At 35.1% G+C, this 18181-nt stretch overlaps 1 pseudogene; it reads right to left on the bottom strand.

The window, feature by feature from the left end:
- Nucleotides 1–1992: 1992 nt before the first annotated feature.
- On the bottom strand, nucleotides 1993–16590 carry LOC132488383 (putative tyrosine carboxypeptidase MATCAP2; annotated as a pseudogene).
- Between the last annotated feature and the right edge of the window lie 1591 nt (nucleotides 16591–18181).

The following is an 18181-nucleotide window of genomic DNA, read 5'->3' on the forward strand; positions in this document are numbered from 1 at the left end:
ATTCAGAGCTAGAAGGAAATGAATGATGGCTATAGGTCTTCGGGAAAAGAAAGAGTGACCAAAGAATTTTAAACTGAGTGAAACCATATTTAAATATAATAACAAAAGGAAAATATTTTCAAACATGATGAAACTTTTAGAGAATCTTCTCATTTTAAGAAAAACTGCTACACAAATAGTTTTAGTCAACTGAGAAATTAAACAAGAGTGTACACAGTGACATCAGCAAGATAGTGGTATAGGAATTTCTAGCACTGCCCCCTCCCCAAAACATCAATTTGAACTATCCATGCAAAAAAATACTTTCACAAAAAGCCAGGCATTCCAGGTGAGGATTTATAGCACCTAGATAAAGCACAGAAATAGGCATCGAAGAGTATAAAAGAGATAGATCCACATTATCCCCATCATTCAGCCCACACTTAAGCTCAGGGAGCCCAGCACTGAGAGACACACCATGGGAAAAGAAGAGTGAAATGAGCAGCTGAATTCACTGCAGACCCCAATGTTGGCCAGCTCTAACACAAGGCCAACTCCTACAGCTTTAGGTGGGAAGCTCCCATTAGACTCCTGTAACTCATGCCTCCTGGCCCATCCCTGCACAAGCTGGCTCCCCTGGTCCCAGGCAGCTCCCATGGCCCACAGCTCCAAACCAGACCCTATAAATCTGGCCTCCTGGCAGGCATCTGCCAAACCAGTTTCCTGGCTGGAACAGCACCAGGGTGGCCCCCACTACCTATTCTCTAGACTGGTTCCTGCAGACCAGATATGGAAAGCAAGCAACACACTCCTTAACAACCAAGTGGTAAAAGGGGAAATCAAAAAAACATCTAGAAACAAATGAGAATGGAAACACAACATACAAGAATTATGGGATGTAGCAAAAGCAGTTCTAAGAGGAAAGTTATAGTGCTAAATGCCTAACAAGAAAAAAGAAAGATCACAAATAAACATTAGCATTACAACTCAAGGAACTAGAAAAAGAACAAGCCCAAAATTAGCAAAAGGAAGGAAATAACAAAGATTAGAGCACAAATAAATAGCAGAAAAACAATAGAAAAGACCAATGAAACAAAAAGCTGTTTTTTTTTAAAGTTAAACAAAATAGATAAGCTTTTGGCTAGATTAACTAAGAAAAAAGAGAGAAGACTCAAATAAATAAAATCAGAAATGAAAGTGGAGAAATTACAACTGGCATCACCAAAATACAAAGCATCATGAGACAACCATGAAAATTATACACCAGCAAATTGAATAACCTAGAAGAAGTGGATAGATTTCTAGAAACATACAACCTACCAAAACTGAATCATGAAGAAATAGAAAAACTGAACGGACCAGAAGCAAGTGAGGAGATTGCATCAGTTTCCTTACCGATTCAATCCCAACACAGAAAAGTTCAACACCAGATGGCTTCACTGGTGAATTCTATCAAACATTTAAAGCCGAATTAAGGCTAATCCTTCTCAAACTCTTCTAAAAAATTGAAGAGGAGGGAGCACTCCCAAACTCATTTTATGAGTTCCGCGTTATTACTTAAATACCAAAGCAAGATAAGGACACTCTGCAACAGGGAAGGCCACAGCAGTGAGAGGCCTGCGTACCACAAAAAAAAAAAAAAAAAAAAAAAAAAAAAGTTCATTGACAAGTATCAAGCCTAGTCCCCAAAATGCCTTTAGGGGCCTAAGCAAACTGAGAATGTAATATAACAGGGAGAACCAGAGATACTGCATGCTCCATCTAAGGCATTCAAAATCAAAAAGAAAACACAAACACTTGTCTGTGGGCTGACGAATGGGCCATAAGTTTGTAACTCCCAAATGAAAGCTTGAAACCAGAATCTGAAGCTCTTTCCTAATATAGTTGCTTCCTGACACAACGTCTATATAATAGATTCTTTGTAGATTTTGATCAGTGCAAAGTAGTTTACATATGAGCTGTGACACTCACCTGGAGATTTCTTGTCACATATTTACATGTTCTGGATGGGAGTTAACTATAAATAATTGGAATATTTAAAAACAACTCTTTTTGGCTTTCTATAAGATGGCAAATAATTGTTTTCATTACATAAAATGAAATACCACTACTGAAGTAGCATTTCACCTGCTTAAGAAACCGGTCAGTTGCTTTGTTGTGCTTGGCTAACACTTAACAGAGAAGGATTAGCATATTCAAACTGAGGATTGTAGGTGACGTCAGCCTTAAGAGTCTCACTTTTCTTTCTCCAAGTTGGTGGGCTTTATAGCAGTCAGTATACAAAATTTCCTTCCAGAAAATTCATCTTCTTTTTCAAAACTTCTAGACGGCTGAGGCTGCAGCTTTGGCTTTGGAAAAGTAGAGAAATGGCGTCGCTTGACCTTTCATTTTTGGGTGTAGGTGGCAGTACTATGCTGTTTCCTGTGACAGAGATACCATGTGTAAACTTTACAGGATTTGATACTGAACTAGTGACAAAAACAGCACGCTGTCTTTCTAGGCAGTACCAAGTACCACTGCTCATCACGGGCACTGGGGCTTTTATCTTGCGAAGATCTTTACTACGTGAAGAGCTACGAGATTTGCTGGGTTTTCTGCATCTTTTGGAGTAGGTGGAGGAAGACTGTTTTTGTGAATGATGCTCTTTCTCCTCTTTGCTCTGTAGTAGGACATTGTAACTACTGGTTCCAGTTGTGAAAATGTTCTTTAGTATTCCAGAAGGCAAATGTGGCATGCTTATTTTGCTGTCAATGATCAAGGACTCTTCTGCATTTAGAATAGACTTAGCAAGTTCTTGCTCAGACCAGTGAAGTTTTTCCGTCACGCAAATGGACTCCAGTATCGTCCCAATGAGGCCGCGGGCGGTGGGCGCTGGGGGCGAGGGCCAGACAGGAGCCGCGAGGGCGGCCTCTAGCCTGCGGCTGTGCCTCAGACGCGGGGTCGCAGAGGAAGGTTGCTCTCGGCGACCGGGTGCAGGATAAGGCGGGTAAGGACAGACGAAGACGTGCTGACAGAGAGCTAAGAGCAGCGTTCCCTCCAGTCCTCAGGTGCTGGAAGATACTCTGTATAATGTTATTTATATGACACTTTGGAAGAGTCAAATAAAATTTATAATGACAACACAGATTAGTGGTTGTTCAATGCCCTGGTAAGGTGACTATGAAGGGACACCAGGGAACACTGGGGATAATCTAACTTGATTTTTATGGTGGTTACATGACTGTATCAATTAGCCAAAATTCATCAAACTCTGCATGTAAAAGATGTGCATTTTATTGTGTGTAAATTATAAACCAATAAAGTTGATTTTATCATGTAATATACAAGAATTTCTAGCAAATTTCAGTGAAAGAAAAATTGGGAGACAGTGGAGACTTTTTTTTCTGCATTATTAAGCTACATTGTAATGCTACTATAATTAAAATTGTTTTCTACTATGCATATATGTAGACAGACAGGAAAGTGGGAAAAAAGAATAGTTAGAAATTTATCTAAATACATAACAGAATTATAGCACTAAATATAGGTAGAATTTCAGAGCATTCGGGAGAAAATTGCAAAGTAACATTGCTAGGAAAAACGGTTTAAAACCTGGTGAATATATAGAATTATCTTAACGTCAAATTTTTGCATCATCAAAAATTCTGGTTGCATTAGAGACTTAAAAATAAAAATGAAATCACCAAATTATTAGAAAAAATACCAGCGTGTGGATGGTTGTGGTTAGCAAGAGACAAAACCACAAACCCCACACATAAAAATTGGTACTGATGGCTACTCTAAAGTAAAGTTATCTGAATAGCAGTAATATTACTGGAAAGAAAATCAATTTCAAAAACACAAACTGGAAAAAATTGCAATGTACAACAAGTAGCATTAAATAAATAAATTCTGATTAAATAAAGCAGTAGCACCAAATGAAAAAACAAAGACCACAACTCATCAGAAAGATGAGCAAAACATATTTTATAATAAATGAAATACAAATGGCTGTTACATGTAAGAAGGTATTTCCATATATAGTTTATTTGTAATGGGAATAAATCATGAAAAAGAATAAAAATTAAATGACTATTATATATTTATTTTTCTTTTGGTCACTGATACCTCCCAATTATCTATGAGTATGTCTCACCTGCTGTGCAGTAAATAACTTATAAACTTTTTATTGAATGATTGAATGAATGAATGTAGGGATGTAGGGAGTGAAATTGATCACAATAATATACTTTGTATCAATTAATTTTAATGTGGAAAGTAATTATCAAATCAAAATAAATATTAAGAAATATTTTAGAAAAGTTTTGGTATTTTGAATGATGCATTTATGGAGAGAAAGGGCAGATAAAATAGAAATAAAGGAATACTTACAGAGGTATTAACAATTGCCAAGTCTCTTAGTGTGTACAGCAGTATTGTTACAATTCTGTTTCACAAGCAGATATGATCAGAGGGCTGTACTGACATTGGACAGGGCAATGAAGGTGCCTGGAGCTACTACAACCTCCCTCCAGTAGATTGATGAGTATGTTGAACCTGTGGAACTCATACAGTAGATTCCATGGTTAATGTAAGGGCTGATTTAGTGATTTAAAACTAATTCCTACACTTGAGCTTGAAACTAAGTTTAATTGTCATCTACCAGCTTTAGAAATGTGCAAGGCCTATGAGATTTCAACAAATTACAACTATAAAAAGTGACCACAGGGCCTCCCTGGTGGCGCAGTGGTTGAGAGTCCGCCTGCCGATGCAGGGGATACGGGTTCGTGCCCCGGTCTGGGAGGATCCCATATGCCGCGGAGCGGCTGGGCCCGTGAGCCATGGCCGCTGGGCCTGCGCGTCCGGAGCCTGTGCTCCGCAACGGGAGAGGCCACAACAGTGAGAGGCCCGCATACCGCAAAAAGAAAAAAAAAAAAAAAAAAAGTGACCACATAGAAATTGACTTGATAAGGACTTATGAGTTTCTGAGTTAGTTCAGTAGCGATCCTTGTCACGATTCGGTAGTGAGATGTATATATGCTCAGACATAGATGCCAACTAAAATTATATTTGAGATGTGAAACAACAGAAAATATTAATTGCCTAAGAAGATCCATTTTATTATACTGACAATGATATGTCATTCTATCCTCTTTTTCTTTTTCACTCCACAAAAATGTATAATGAATACATTTGCATGTGATAAAGGAAAGAATAATGTGAATTGCAATCATGTAGCCAATTGAATTGTGCTTATTTCAAAAATGAAAAATAACATCCTTAATCCCACATTGAGTCCACTTAATGAGAAAACTGGCAAGTAGACATTTTTGTTTAAAGTCCCAAAGATTTCACCAGTGTGACATTTTGGAATATCTGCAAACTACTTAACTTACCAAATAATTGAGAATGAGAAAACTGTCAAAATGGGGGTTTCTAGAGATTTAAAATGAAAAGAAAGGTATAGATTTTTAAAATATACTATTTCATGTTATCTGTTTATATCAACTAATCAAAGACATATGATTATCCTTTCATTTGCATAGTCTCAACATCTGTTTAATAATTCAAAGTCAATTTGATAGGTTGATAATAGTCTGTGGCATGTTTGAGCCTGGTATGGGTGTCACATCATAATAGGACACTAGTGAAGTGGTCTTTTCTTTGACCCTGACATTAGAATTCTTACTTGACCTGTACATGTCACTTGGGGGGAGGAGTGACACTCTCATCCATTTGTCACGGTGATACAGTGCCCAATCCTTGGTCAGTTGAAGTATTTCTCTATAGTTTAAATAATAACTTCTTGCTTTTTGATTTTTAAAGTGATTTTAATGCTCACAAATTTGACAACTAGCCACTTCAAAAATTCAAATACTCTGGAAATAAGTACAGGGAATATTGTATCAACTAGTGCATGTCTTTTATTTTTTAAATATCACAAAATGGCCAGTGGATGTAAGTTAAACAGTGAATATTCTACAGTCATTTTTTTGTTATTGTTGAGATTACTTACAAAAGCAGCAATAATGGCGATGTGAGGATGGATCCTGTTACCTATGGGCTTTCCCCTAGGGAAATGGAATAGAGCAACAAATTCAGGAGATGTTATTGGCAGTTTTTATGACATATTTCCATAAATAATAAAAAGCATCTAAGACATGCAGGCAAAACTGTTCTATGATATTCAAGGAAACCTCTTGTTCTAAAATTATGAAAAAAGTCACTTCACACATTTGTGTTCATTGTTAGGTGGATAATTTTGGTAGAAAAATGTTCATTGAGGAGAAACAAAAGCAATGTGTTTTGTTAAATCCTTGAAAATTTAAAAGTATGCTAAAATTTTAGTTCTTTGAGTGAGTTGGTACATCCTTTCTGATATTTGTAGCCATGTTCCTAATCAATCAATATAAATTTTTCTATAAACTGTACATTTTTGAATACTGCATGAATTATTTCAACATATTCAATATATTTGGATACCATTATTTACTACAATGCAATGTTATTATTTCATAGTATGGCCTTATTACTTCTTAATGGATGGGTTTAGTATTATTCTACTCAATGCTCCCCAGCAGTGTCAAAGGAGCTTGTAATCACACCCCCAGAGCCAGAGGCACCAGAAAAGATTAAGAGAAAAGGCAGTCTCTCTATGTTGAAATGAATGACCTTGTTCTACCATTCATCAGCAAGTGGTGGGGGATCATCATTAATTTTAGTTCATTTTTTTTTGCTTCTACTTTAAATCCCTTCTTGACACCTCTTGAGAGTATATGAATTATTATATCAGCAGGTATGAGGTACTGAAGCATGCAGTCTCATGCAGGGAGAAATCAAGCAGTTGAACCATTGAAATTAATGCAAATAGTCTGTTTCTATTTAAGAAAGAAAAGAGGGGAATCTCGAGGAAGAATTATACATAGTATAACAGAATTGTCTATAAGCTACTCTTAAAATTTTGTATTATTTTAATCCAAAGTAATTACATTGTTTTGCAATATCAACTTTCTTTTCATGTGTATTAATTCATTACAAATTAACTATAAAAAGACCAGTCCTGAACTCTAAATTTACTTGTATTTCCCTTTCCTATCAGTACAAGGTGTTTTTACAACCTGTTTTCCAGCAGGCCAAAAGGAAGTTTTGAAATCCATTTCTTTATACTTGTAATTCTGTGTTTTAAATAATGTAACCCATACCAATCAGAGAGAAATGAAAGATTCTTTGAAGCATTGCACACCTCCTCTTGAGTGTCTGCAGCAGGAAGATCCAACCCATAGTCAGAAAGGGCTTCTCTACATCTATCTTAAAGCATTACTGCCAAAACTTCAGGTTCTATTCTTGGGAAAGAGGAAAAAATTTCTCTATTTATCATAAAACATATTAAATCATCTTTTATATCACTGCTAAGAATCTTTTCACAGAACATAGTAATCTTTTGTAGAGTTCTCACACAGTCTAACATTCTTTGACTCTTTTTCTCAAATGCTGTGTTCGCCAATTTCCTCCTTACGTATTGCCACATAACTTGACAATGTCCAAGATGTGTATTTCCAATGCAAGCTGTTTATACATACAGTTTGGTTAGGTGGAATTTATTCTTCATGTGGTGTTTAAACCTGGGTTCTAGTTTAGCTATGTTCCCCTCCAGCAATCTATAGCCTTTCCACCTCTTGGAATCTTCATATTAAAAGTGATTAATAGCTTCTGTCTTTTTCTTAAAATATATAAAGTAAGTGTATAAGTTTCTTGGCATATTTTAAGTTTAAGGAGTTACTATGGTAAAGATACTGTAAGGTAGACATAAGAATTCTAGAATATTCTAACATGATGTTGACTTTTATCAACATCTGCTTATAGAAACTAAAAGTCATTAAATCTTCTTTCCAATATCTGTTTTTCATGTTTGTAAATCATTTGGGTTGTGGCTTAGATAAATGAAACAGTATTATGAAGAGTTTCAAAATGCATGGCTTATCTTTGACACGCATTGGGATTGTCTTTGACACTAAAACAACACAAGGAGAATGGCTTATCATAAGGAGTGCAGAATACACAACCTCCGCCTACCATGAGTAATAGCTGATGGTATTGCTTACTGCTTGCTTTCCATTGCAAAATAATTATCTGGAGCAGATAAGATCACAAGATGGTTAATATCATAAGCCTGCCCCTGTTACTAATATGATCTTATCAGTCACTGACTGATTACTTTCTAGGGAGAAGTATCAGCCTGTTCCCTTTTTTTTTTATTAAACTGGGCTAAGCTGAGAAGCAAATACTATACAGTACAATAGTAAAATGAGCTTTTACTTTTTTCTTTGATAAATATTTTGCTCACAGAGCTGTGTTTACCTCATGGGACTGTTGCCAAAGGCAGAGATTCAATTTCATGTGCTGAAATATATCATCATGTTTTGGCATAATTTCATTTCTAATGGCCTCTCAGAGAAAGGAATCTATAAGTGCCAATTACAACATGGTACAAATAAAGCATTATTATGTGCTGTGGAACAATCAACATAATGGCAATATAATCATATCATATTACGTTCAGTTATTTCTATTTCTATCTATCTCTCTGTCAACAAACGATTTTTTTAAAAATGCCCCAAATGTGACTTGAATGCTATAAAAGTAATAATTTATTTGTCGGTGATATATGTAAAATAATCTATATAAATATATATATAGAGAGAGTGTGCAAGATCTCATATATAGATGCGTGTGAAGATATTCATATGCAGATACAGATATAGATAGGAATTCCATATACAGATATAGGTACGTGTATGATAGTCTACTACCACTTTGATTATTTAATTATTTAAATTATTTTATTTAATTATTTAATTATTCAAATTACTATTCTGAAAAGCAGAAAATAACTGAGTAACTAGTTTCAGCCTCGTTAACATATGAGACATTTGAGAACGTGATAACAACCAAACACACTAAGAGGAAAAATCACAGAAATAATAACTCAAAAAGAAATGTAAGTATAAAACACAAGCACTAAAATGAAATACAGATTGTTTCTAATGTTTGAAGGAAACTCTTCTTTATTGTTGAAATAAATATTATGCAATAGGGGAAAAATATATATTATTTATTTTCTTCAAACCAAAATGTCTTAAAGGTGTACAGACTCTTGAAAATGATGTGCTGAATCAAGGGAATGCTCGCTCTAATGTCAACATTGGAAAGCTGCCGAATGTCTTCTGATCTTGAGCTACATGACAAGTCAAAAATAATTTTTTTTCACTTTAGTTTTTTACCAAGTCATAACCTGTTTGACAATATGGCAACACTACCCAGGAAAGAACCTTATTGGTTTGGGCATCTAGTTTAAAGGGAGACAAACCATAATATGTCTGTGATGAAATGACCATCGTTCTTAGTGTGTTGCCCTTGAGCAACAAATTTAAATCTGTCAGTGAGGAAAAGATTGTCTTTTTCAGAATAACAGGTTATTGGTTTTAAAAGAAAATCACTTAATAAAATTTTATTTCAGAATGTTTACACTTTCACAATTACAGATTTATAGTGGAGTTTTTAATTACTCCAAACATAGAATATTTACACAATATTAAATAAAAAAAGGAACTATAAAGCCTTATTTCATTAAAAAAGCTCAAATGGTATAGTTATGGGAAATATGTATACAGTAAATATTGTAAAAAATGCCAAAGAAAATATTTAGAAGAAAATGGGATGGCAGTGTGGAGGAGAGGAAAGAAGAGATTAGAAATGAGACACACTACTGTATGTAACATGGATTATATAATGTGGACTTCATTTGAATCAAGAAATTTTGAAATCTTTAATTGAAATTTTCAGTAGATAAAAGCAAAATAATTACAGGTCTGTTCGGTGGCTTAAGTGGTCAACCATCTTAATGCTGGATTTGCAAACTTTATGAGTCATCAGAAGCTACAAATGTTTAACTTGAAATGGATTAAAGACTTGAATAAGACCTAAAACCATTAAACTCCTAGAAGAAAACATAAGTAGCAAACTCTTGACATGGGTCTTAGGAATTATTTTTTGAATTTGACACAAAAAGCAAAAGCAGTAATAGCAAAAATAAACAAGTGGGGCTACATTAAACTAAAAAGCTCCTACACAACAAGGGAAACCATTAACAAAATGAAAAGGAAACCTATGGAATGGGAGAAAATATTTGCAAATCACATATCTGATAAGGGGTTAATATCAAAAATATATAAATAACTTACACAACTCAATAGCAAACAAACAGACAAAGAATTTGATTAAAAAATGGGCAGAGGATCTGAATAGACATTTTTCCAGAGAAAACATATAGATGGTATATGAAAAAGTGATCAACACCATTGATTGTCAAGGAAATGCAGATCAAAACCCCAGTGAGCTATCACCTCAAGCCATTTAGAATGGCTATTATCAAAAAGTCAAGAAATAACATGCATTGATAAGAAAGTGGAAAAAAGGGAACACTTGTGTACTCTTGGTGGAAATGTAAGTTGGTGAAGCCACGGTGGAAAATAGTATGCACGTTCCTCAAAAAATTCAAAATAGAGCTACCATATGATCCAGCGATTCCACTTCTAGATATTTATCCAAAGAAAACAAAAACACAAACTCGAAAAGATATATGCACCCCTATGTTCATGGCAGCATTATTTACAATAGCCAAGACATGGAAGCAAACTAAGTGTCCATAGATAGATGAATAGATAAAGAAAATGTGGGAGACACACACACAATGGAATATTATTCATCCACAAAAAAGAATGAAATCTTGCTATTTGTGACAATATGGATCTTAACCTTGGAACTTGGATCTTGAGGGCATTATGCTAAGTGAAATGTCAGAGAAAAACAAATACTGCATGATCTCTTACAGTATGTGGAATCTAACAATAGCAACAGCAGAACAGCTGAGCTCATAGATACAGAGAACATACTGGTGGTTCTCAGAGGTAGGGGGTCGGAGCTGAGGGAAATGGGTGAAGGTAGTAAAAAGGTAGAAACTTCCCGTTATAAAATAAATAAGTCGTGGAATTGAAGGTACAGCATGGTGACCATAGTTAACAATATTGTGTTGAATATTTGAAAGTTTCTAAGTGAATAAATCTTAAAGTTTCTCATCATAAGGAAAAAATTTGCTACTATGTGATGATGGATGTTAACTAAATTTATTGTGGTGATAATCTCACAATATATACAAATATCAAATCATTTTGTCATATACCAGGAAAAAATAGAATATGTTAATTATATTTCAATTTTGAAAAGCTGCAAGTAAAATTTAGTGTTTGTGATCATCAAATACCTTTGTCTAGTTCACTAGATTTTGTGTGCTTTCATTACATTGTTCTTAATTCATCAGATTTTACAACTGTGTGTATGTAAATGCTATGTTTTCACCCATGTAATAGATGCATATTCAAAATTTCAAGCAAAAATGATATCAGTAAAGAGATTTTTATAATTTATGCATATGTAGAAGTTATATGTGTAACAATATATTAATTTAATATTAATGAGAAAAATTAATCAAATATGTTGTTGGTATTTATTAAAGAGTAATTGAAAAGTTCTTCCTCCTTTTTTTTCTCCACGGGTAAATGTTTCTTCTAACTTTATATATTTTCTGTAAATTAAATACCTTTAATTTCTGATACTAAAAAAGCGTATCATATTATTTTCCATTTTTTTATATTAATAATGAATTTTAAAATATTAACATTAAAATTCTGTGGGTTTTCTGTGAATGCTATTATGTCAGAGTTATCTGTGCACTTTTACAAAAGCAGGCAATCCATCTTGTTAGCTCTTTAACCATACTGTGAAAGCATAATTGTATTCTGTGTATTCTTCATTGACATTAAAATGATCTTTTAGGATCTGCAGGGGGTTACTGGAACCAATCTCCTGTGGATACTGAGGGCTAAGTGCACTAGGTTTAGTGCTACAAGACCCAAGTTCATCTTCCTTGGCACTTTTTAATGCAACTACCAATGCTGTGGCTCAGTCTGAATGATTGATTTGTGGATGTTGGACTATTCTTGCATCACTGGAATAAAGCCCAGTTGATCATGCCAATCCGCATGGCTTACATTACCACCTGAGTTCCACCTCCTGTCAGCATTATGGGAGAAAACTGCTGAATGAAGAAGAGAAATGAATGGAGGCATGTTTTGATCTATGGAGAGCATTGAGAAAGGACTTTTTCGGGTGGGAGACCTGAGGACATGTGAGAAGGGGCCTGAGCTAAGCTGACCTGGCTTCCAAGTCTGGCTTCCTGTGTGACTTTGGATAGATCCATTAAACTCTCTGAGGAACAGCTATTAAAGAATTTGAATGGAAAGCAATACACATACAGTAGATAGAAGTTAATTCAAAACTCTTCATTTGGGGAGGAGTAAGACGTGGAGATCACCTTCCTCCCCACAAATACATGAAAAATACCTCTCCATGTGGAACAACTCCTACAGAACACCTACTGAACGCTGGCAGAATACCTCAGACTTCCCAAAAGGCAAGAAACTCCCCACGTACCTGGGTAGGGCAAAAGAAAAAAGAAAAAACAGAGACAAAAGAATAGGGATGGGACCTGAACCTTGGGGAGGGAGCTGTGAAAGAGGAAAAATTTCCAAACACTAGGAAGCCCCTTCAGTGGGGGAAACGGGGTTGGGGGGGAAGCTTCGGAGCCACAGAGGAGAGCGCAGCAACGGGTGCAGAGGGCAAAGCGGAGAGATTCCCGCACAGAGGATCGGTGCCGACCAGCACTCACCAGCCTGAGAGGCTTGTCTGCTCACCCGCCGGAACACAACGAAAATAAAACCCTCAGAATGGGAGAAAATAGTTGCCAATGAAACAACTGACAAAGGATTAATCTCCAAAATATACAAGCAGCTCATGCAGCTCAACATCAAAAAAACAAACATCCCAATCCAAAAATGGGCAGAAGACCTAAATAGACATTTCTCCAAAGATATACAGATTGCCAACAAACACATGAAAGGATGCTCAACATCACGAATCATTAGAGAAATGCAAATCAAAGCTACAATGAGGTATCACCTCACACCGGTCAGAATGGCCATCATCAAAAAATCTACAAACAAATGCTGCAGAGGGTGTGGAGAAAAGGGAACCCTCCTACACTGTTGGTGGGAATGTAAATTGATACAGCCACTATGGAGAACAGTATGGAGGTTCCTTAAAAAACTAAAACTAGAACTACCATATGACCCAGCAATCCCACTACTGCCCATATACCCTGAGAAAACCATAAAAAAAAAGAGCCATGTACCACAATGTTCATTGCAGCTCTATTTACAATAACCAGGACATAGAAACAACCTAAGTGTCCATTGACAGATGAATGTGTAAAGACATGGCACATATATACAATGGAATATTACTCAGCCATAAGAAGAAACAAAATTGAGTTATTTGTATTGAGGTGGATCAACCTAGAATCTGTCATACGGAGTGGAGTAAGTCAGAAACAGAAAAATAATACTGTATGCTAACACATATATATGGAATCTAAAAAAAATATGGTTCTGAAGAATGTAGGGGCAGAACAGGAATAAAGATGCAGACACAGAGAATGGACTTGTCGACACGGGGAGGGAGAAGGGTAAGCTGGGACGAAGTGAGAAAGTGGCATTGACATATATACACTACCAAATGTAAAATAGATAGCTAGTGGGAAACAGCCACATACACAGGGAGATCAGCTTGGTGCTTTGCAATGGCCTAGAGGGGTAGGACAGGGAGGGTGGGAGGGAGATGCAAGAGGGAGGGGATATAAGTATACGTATAGCTGATTCACTTTGTTGTGCAGCAGAAAGTAACACAACAATGTAAAACAATTATACTCCAAACAAGTTGAGATCAACAATGTGTTCCTGCCCACCCATCTGTCTGTAAGAGTAAAAACTAGAGGTAAGTTTACTAATTAGTTAAGATCTCTTTTCCACATATCTTAAAAATATTAATAAAAAAGGTGTGTGAAGAGAGCATTTCACAAAAGACTATTTTGCTTTCAAAGGAATATTTGAAAGTCTTAGATGATCCTACATACACAACTAAATCGGTATTGTTCAGTATTAGAGCATATAAAAGGAAATTATGACTGTGTACATATCAGACACGTGTGATTATTTGATCTGTTTACTTGCCCCTAGTGTCTGAAGACTTAAATTTATATAAAATATCTTTTCCAAATAATTTCTCTGTCAAAATTTTACATGTATTCCTTATTTCATTAGCAACTATTAATTATAACCTCTTTTGAGTTCACTCACAAGCCCTCTATACTATGGCCTTCTTCCTGTTTAAACGTTTTCCCTTGAGTTGGCTCTATTACTGCTTTGCTTCTCTTTACATGTTATATTCATCTACAACATTTTATGTGTTTCATTCTGACAGGCATTTACTCCTTTATTCCTTCGATTTGTTCATGAGCTTTTTATTTCTAAATGCAAAGTCTAAATATTCTGTTAGCTTTTTCTGCTTACTTTATTCAAGGGTCCTTCCATCCCTGAATGCTGACAAAGTCTATAACTAGATCCTGTCAGCAAACTGATAATGTTTATAGCAGTACCTTCTATCTGCTTTCTTCCAAGAAATTATATCCAGGTTATTGTTATTAATAATACTGTATATTGGGCCTCCCTGGTGGCGCAGTGGTTGAGAGTCCGCCTGCCGATGCAGGGGATACGGGTTCGTGCCCCGGTCTGGGAGGATCCCATATGCCGCGGAGCGGCTGGGCCCGTGAGCCATGGCCGCTGGGCCTGCGCATCCGGAGCCTGTGCTCCGCAACGGGGGAGGCCACAACAGTGAGAGGCCCGCATACCGCAAAAAGAAAAAAAAAATAAAATAAAAAATAATACTGTATATTAAAAACATACCATAACGAAAAAGAAAAGACAAATGATAAATATGGCAAACATGATAAATATTATTAACTTAAAAATTCCTACAAGCAACAAGGATATATTGGACAGCACAGGGAAATATAGCCATCATTTTGTAATAATGTTAAATGGAGTGTACTCTATAAAAATACTGAATAAATGTGTTGTACACCTGAAACTAATATAAAACTATAAATCAAATATACTTAAATAAACTATGTAAAGCTGTTGTCAGAGAATTTAAAGTAATAACCAGAAATAAGTTTAAATCCCCCCCCCCAAAAAGAACATTTTCTGACATGGCAAAATATATAACATATTGTTTTGTGGGTAAATAAGGCCCTGAAACTGTGTATAACATAGCATAATTCTATTAAAAATTATTTTACAAAAAAATATATACCCACTATAGGCATAGAAAGAAAATTTATCCACAGTTTAGCAGTTTATCTCTGGGTAGTAGAATTATTGATGATTTTTTATATTTTACTTAATAATTTTCTGTATTTTTCAGATTTTCTAAAATAAACTTTAAAATGTATAAAAAATTAAATTTGAAAAGAAGAATTCCTACAAGCAAGAAAATAATAATGCCTAACAAATATTAAAGAACACACTCCAGTAATTCACATAATCAGAATTTTAGAATAAGTATATTTAAATTTTTCATCATAAAATACAAAATAATACCTTAAACTGATAGACATATTAGCTTTTCAACAAGAAATTCTTGTATTTTTTTTCAGTTCTAAGAAATAGTGTAAAGAAATGGACACTGTGATATATTGTTAGTACCAATAGAAACTAGAAAGCAATCTCCCATTATGAAGTGATAGCTTTAAACACATTCATATTTCTGTCGTGGCAATGCTACAAATGTGCCTTTTTCCTAGAGAAAAAATGAAAACAATTGAAAAGCTTTACATATATGAAAATTTATCATAGCCTTATTTATGATACCAAAATTTAAAGCAGTCTGTAGGTTATAGTTAAATAGTTAAAATGAAATCAGGAATATCGAATTGTAAGGGATATTGGGTAGTTATTAAAATTATCCTGAAATGGTGATAAATGTAACCATATAACCCAACTTAACTGGTGTGGTTGGTATCAAATACTTTTTTCAATTGTTCTGTGTAATTATACTCATATTACTTAGATAGCATTCCCTAATACTGTATTCAGAATACATTTACTGACAATGATTTGCTCTTGTTTCTTTTGGTATAGTTTTAGAATCCAGGATGTCCTTCTTTATCCCAGCTTCCCACTGTCCATGCATGGTTTGTGAATTATGTGTCCTAATTATTCATTGATTCTGTATTCTCTTAGTCATTCCTTCCTCTGTTATCCTAGTTCAGATCTGCATTATCTTTCCTCTAAATCCATTTTCTTTGCTATTCTCCCTGTCTCCAGACTTGTTCAATTAAAATTCACACTTCATTTCCTGCCTAGGGGATCTTTGTATAATGTAAATCAGATTGTGTCACTTTCCTTAAATTTTGACTTCAGGATAAAATCTAAGTTCCTTGCCCTTCCATGACAAATCTTATCTGTCATCTCTCCATGTCTCTCTATTGAAGCTTAACACACATTGCACACAGCTCCCTCCGTACTGAGCTATATGCTACCTTTGTTTATATTCTGACTCCTTCCTTGAAGATATTCTTTCCAATTCCTTACCTGGTAATTCCTTCTGTTCACCCTTCATGACCTAAAATATGAAGTTAAATACAATGGAAAATTATAATAAGTATAAAGGATCTTATTAAAAAATTTTATATCTTATTCTAAAACATCTTTCCTTTTTTAAATTTTGTAATTTTAAATTAAACCTGCAAATGAGTATTTAGAAAAGGCAACCTGACCTCATTTAAATTCTTCTTTGCCATATTTTTGCTAGTTCATATATATATATATATATATATATATATATATATATATATATATGTCAAGAAACAACAGAAAGCCAGTGCTCCTTTTGAATGGTCAATCTTCTGTCAACTGACATACTCTGAGTTGAAGTTGAAGGGTCATACATCTGAATCTGTGATGGGGGTCCAAAAATGATTTTAAAAATGTAACTGACTTTAAGTTTTATGCTTTGAGGTATTTGAAGAAAAAAAGCTGAAAGTTTCATATGTTAAATTATTTTTTTAATTTTTATTCATTTATTTTTGGCTGCGTTGGGTCTTTGTTGCTGCATGCGGGCTTTCTCTAGGTGCAGTGAGCGGGGGCTACTCTTCGTTGCAGTGTGTGGGCTTTTCATTGCAGTGGCTTCTCGTGGAGCACGGGCTCTAGGTGCGCAGGCTTCAGTAGTTATGGCACACAGGTTCAGTAGTTGTGGCTCGCGGGCTCTTGAGTGCAGGCTCAGTAGTTGTGGCACATGGGCTTAGTTGTTCCGCGGCATGCGGGATCTTCCCAGACCAGGGCTTGAACCTGTGTCCCCTGCATTGGCAGGTGGATTCTTATCCACTGTGCCACCAGGGAAGCCCCATATGTTAAATTATTGACAAAGTAAAAATCCTTTCAAAAATATCATGTAAAATTATTACCTAATAATATACAGTGAATTTAAGACTATTGTCATATATCTTAAGGAAACAACAACAATCTCAAAGAGACATCTGTACCCTCATGTTCACTGCAGCATTATTAACAGTAGCCAAAATATAGAAACAACCTAAGTGTCTATGGATGGATGGATGAATATAAAAAATGTGGTATATATATAAAATAGAACACTATTCAGCCATTGAAAAGAAGGAAATACTGCCATTTTGACAACCTGGGTAGACCTCGAAGGCATTAAGCTAAGTGAAATAAGTCAGAGAAAGACAAACACTGTATGCTCTCCTTTATACGTGGAATCTAAAATAAACTTGAATTCTTAAAAACAGAGAACAGATTGATGGTTGCCAGAGTTGGGGGATGGGGGATGGAAGAAATGGGTAAAAAGCTACAAACTTCCAGGTGTAAGATAAATAAGTTTTGGGGATGTAATATACAACAGGCTGACTCTGTTAACAACAGTGTGTTGAATATTTGGAAGTTACTAAGAGAGTAGATCTTAGAAGTTCTCATCACAATAAAAAATGTGTAACTATGTGAGGTGAAAGATGTTAACTAAACTTGTGGTAATCATTTCACAATCTGTGCATGTAAAAAATTATTATGTTATAATCTTAAAATAATACAATGTTAGATGTCGATTAGATCTCTGTAAAACTGGAAAATTAAAAAAAAATACACTCTTGCCTAACATTTTAAAACTGTAAATGCAAATTTTGATAATTTAAGAT

Source organism: Mesoplodon densirostris, chromosome 1, assembly GCF_025265405.1.
Source record: "Mesoplodon densirostris isolate mMesDen1 chromosome 1, mMesDen1 primary haplotype, whole genome shotgun sequence".
Taxonomy (NCBI): Eukaryota; Metazoa; Chordata; class Mammalia; order Artiodactyla; family Ziphiidae; genus Mesoplodon; species Mesoplodon densirostris.